Source organism: Temnothorax curvispinosus, unplaced genomic scaffold (genome assembly GCF_003070985.1).
Source record: "Temnothorax curvispinosus isolate PA1 unplaced genomic scaffold, ASM307098v1 QBEX01008716.1, whole genome shotgun sequence".
Classification (NCBI taxonomy): domain Eukaryota; kingdom Metazoa; phylum Arthropoda; class Insecta; order Hymenoptera; family Formicidae; genus Temnothorax; species Temnothorax curvispinosus.
Window position 1 is genome coordinate 564,296 of NW_020218496.1, and position 4,501 is coordinate 568,796.

Sequence of the window (4,501 nt, forward strand, 5' to 3'; positions counted from 1 at the left end):
AATTATAGACTGATTTTTCGGCGTCCGATTTCTCTCGCGGCTCGCAATTCCCTCTCTCCCGAGAAATATTCTTTGTTATAGTAAAATACTATATATTCAGATAATATATCGTGTTCATCCGCATGGTATTATAATAATGTATATTGCAGTATGTGCATTTTTAGTATTATTCTATATGTTACATGAATATACCATTAATATCATTTTTTAAGAAAAGTATTAGTAATAACAGAATAGAGTAATAGTGTCAACAATAGTACGCTTCCTAGTCTATATAGATGCAACAGTCGCTGTCATGAAAGGGAGAGAGAGTCTGGAGTCGTACTCGCGTGCGGCCGTTTGTACCACGAGAACAAGGCAATTTCAGAGTTCCGCCGTGCGCTCGTCGATGGATAAATATGACCCTCATGGGGCACCATTCATCGCGGTGGGCCCTGGAGTCGTTAGGTTATTTCACGGCGCATATTCTCTGCGATTTTTAAGCCATCCCGATGGCTTTGACTTCGACGCAGATTATTCTTATATGAAGTTATTATGTTCGAAACACACACGCGCACACATACGTAGCATTATCTGTATTTTATGCACTTCCTAGTCAGTATATTTTTAACGTATTATTATTGAATTTAAAAAGATATGCGTTTGCTATTTATAGCGTTGACTCAGCATTCGAATGGAAGATTCGATTTAAAATCACGATTTCTTGTAATAAGAGCAACATAATCTAATGAATAATTGCAATTCTTTATTATTTTATGTCTTGACTATTTTACAATTTGTATTTACTTACTTATGTCATTTTTGTCCAATAGTTATTTATGTTCAACATTCATAAGTTGTAAGAGAAGGTATATTAAAAAGAAAGAGAAAGAGAGCGTGATTTTTGAAATATTTCACTTATGCAATTCAGCATTGGAAGCTAAATATATTCAAGATTATTTTATAGATTCATTCTGCTTGCTGTGCATGTTCTAATGGAGTTTGCACGCTAAACCATAGGTAAACTATAATTCTAACTTTCTTCTCTCCGCGCACCTTTCGTGCGCGTTGAAAAGTCCAACCATTTCCGCGATTAGTGCGACTGTCGGTGTCCGCGGTATTCTCCCGTATTGCTCGTTTTATCAAGCCGAACCGCGCCTCATAACCGTCGTCGTCGCGCGTCCAATTAATAACCAGATAGACGATACTGATTAGCTTTAACTAGCCACTTAGTCTCGGGCCAGTTCTATATGGCCGCGAATTATCGTATCGCAGTTTAAATCTAAGTTTAAATCTGTTTACGTTTACTTTCCTGCAGAATTTCTCAAACACAACTGTAAAATGTGCAATCGCCAATCCGACTATGATCATAAATCGAGTGTTTTCAAAGCCGAATGAACAGCGTGCCGGTTTCCTAGATTGATTTTACGGACCGAAGGCTAACCATCTTTACTACTTACGATCTCGGAGATATTGGCGAGCAGCAGGTCGCATAATTTATTACGGATCGCCGCGGAGTTCCGGCGATAACACGGCGTCATCGTGGTTCGATTTATCGTGCGATTTACGTAGAGGCGTGGCTCGCGCGATACTCGGTCGCGTCACGATGGCATCTAAAGCATTGGACGCGAAAAAGGTGAAGGTGTCGTCGTCATCGATTTGCCGGGATTATTGCCGCGCGACGACGCTAATCTACGGAAGCATCTTTCCAATCGTGAACATCAAAGAGCTAAGCTTCGCTAATCAGCCAACAGAGAAAAAACCCAGGGATGGCATGAAGCTCTGGAAAAAATAGACTTGCGTGAAGAGGAAGTTAATTAGCTTAATCTCGTGAATACTTTGCGTAAAACGTTCGCCGCGTATAGTTTTGTGGCAGCTTTCTTTTCTATTTTCATGCGCTAGGATGTCAGATTCGACGGCGCGTCTCCTTGTTTGTCGTCCATCGATCGCCGAACATCGCGCGCACACTTTCTTATCATATAAATCAACTTCGTAAGCAGAACATTGCTCATAACATTGCTCATTTTCACGACGGGATCTTTCTCTAATCGTTTTCTTCTCTTTTCTACCATCAGCGGTTGCCGTTTGATGTCGAAGAAGCGGCTTCCGGGTCGCGCCGCACTGCCGATTAATCAATACGGTACCATAACACTGAGTTACTTTGTTTCACGCACTGCGGGGATTGAAAAGTAGAATTTCGAAAGAATTTCGATTCTGATTCTAATATTATTTGAGATTATGGCAATTTTGTATTGCGCATCAATGTGCAAAGTAAGGCGCAGTGGTTATTTCTTTTCGATATATTAATAAATCTTTTTCTTGCAACAATAACGACTTGAGATTTTACGCGTTTTTTAGATGATGAATAGCTTTGATTGAAAAAAAAAGAAAAAAAAAGAATAAATTTGCATTATATAATTATAATATCTTACTGATAAAAAAACATAATGTCTTACAATAAAGACAAAAATGACAAAGAGTATTATCTATCTTTAGAAACGAAACTTTGTTTGTTCATTGTACGTTTTCCAATGCAGCGAATAGTATTGCTGTTCTCCAATTTTAGAATGTAGACGTAATTGTCGAAGTTCCGATCGCGCATGAAGGAGCGCAGAATACGGAGCGGTATCGGTGTGATGCGCCCGAGGAATCTAATCGCATTGCGCGAATGCACCAGAATGCCATCTCAGCTTGATCTTGCCGATTAATTCCGAGCAATATCCGCGACGATTAATTTAATTCGCAGGGAGTGTTCTTTTCTTCTTCTTCTCTATCTCTTTTGCCCCTTCATTTTCTCGGCGATGTCGTTGTAACAATTAATTCGCAAATGAATTCATCCTAATGAGAGCACAGGTTCTTCGTAACAGCGCGTTGCGAAATAACGTACCGATTCACGAAAGATGGACATTTCGGAATATCCGCATACGTCACTTGGAGCGAGCACGCATGCATGATCGATGCGTCGCCCGATCGGCATAACCCATGCTCACGTGCTTATTTGAAGCGGACTCGCTATTAATAAGCTACTAATGGAATTCCAACTTACGTAGGCAGACCGATAAATTATCGTGGCAGAGGCGTACTGACAGATCGGTCGGTTAGTCGGTTGATGTGTGCACGTGCCTCGGGATCTTCCTCGGCTCGTGTACATGTGCTCGCGATCTTCCTCGGCTCATGTACACGTGCTTTAACGGTAATTAACACGCATATCAAACTTTCTCATTTCTTCTCGGCGAGGGCAAAACGATCGCTTCGTACCGTTCGGCTGGCGCGCTTGTGTGCCTCGTGTCGCTCGCCACGCAATATTTCATGTATCCAATGTCAAAATTTGCTCTTTCAACGCAACTGATTTACGAATAAAACGCTAAGAAAATTCAAAACGGAGTTAATACTGTTCTCTTTTCGATCTGGTGTTCACCACTCGAATCTAATTGATCACGCCGCAGATAAGTTGCGCAAATTTAATCACGATAGTTAAGGATTAAACGCAAAATGTGTATAAATCATACTTGGTGCTACGTGCAACATACAGTTCAAATTTGAGTCGGTTTGCGACGCGCGTTTAACAGCGAGCGGCATGTAATGTAGCGTGTTATTTTGCTTTGATATTTGATGTGAGCGATAATGCGCCGTGATAAGGTAGACATTACGTGAGACGTTGGAGTAATAATCGAGCGTGTGTTTGTCATTAATTATACGACTTCTCAAAGGCAGTAGAACGAATTATAACGTGATCGAGAAGTGGTTTACGTAGGTTGCCGCACGAAGGAATCCGTGGGAACCTATCATTTCGCAGTAATTTCTCGCCACGTCGTCGGTGGCGACCCGCGTAAACGACCGGATAAAATGCCTCCCATCAGATTAACCGGATTAATTAGTCACATATGCGCTCTCGATACCAACATGTTCGTGAGCGCATCAAGAGTGACATCCTTCATTCTCCGCTGCATCTACGTTTCCTCTAAATATTACATCTCTTTAAATCTGCATTAAACATGAAATGTAGTTTGCAAGATAACCACATTATTTTAATGTTATATTTTCAAGCAGTTTCTTTGATACCTCTCAGCTTTAAAAGAATAGCGGCGTTTGATTTAAATGAAAGATAAGTAATACATTTTCACAAATAAAGGATTTTAAAATAAACGTTTATACAGATAGAAATTCGTGGAGAAGGGTAAATAGAAATACCGCCGTCGCTCTTTTTCAACGAGCGTCTCCTCTGCAAATCTCGTCATTGCGAAAATCGAGAGCCATCCGTGCGACTTTCCTAATCACGGACATCTGGACGGTGAGCGCGACGCAATGCGCTACGCGAATTGGGTCGACGGGTGTCCTCAGGATTGGATGAGAGAGAAAGTGTTGCTTCTGAGAGCGTCGGCGGATGCACCGTCGTCGGCTCTCCCACACCGTAGCCTCTCGTTCGAGCATGTGCTGGCAATCGGCACGGAGCGGAGCGACGCCTACTCGCGCGGTCGAACGCGCCGCGGGTGGTCGCGTTTTCCGCGCGCTAACTTTTCCG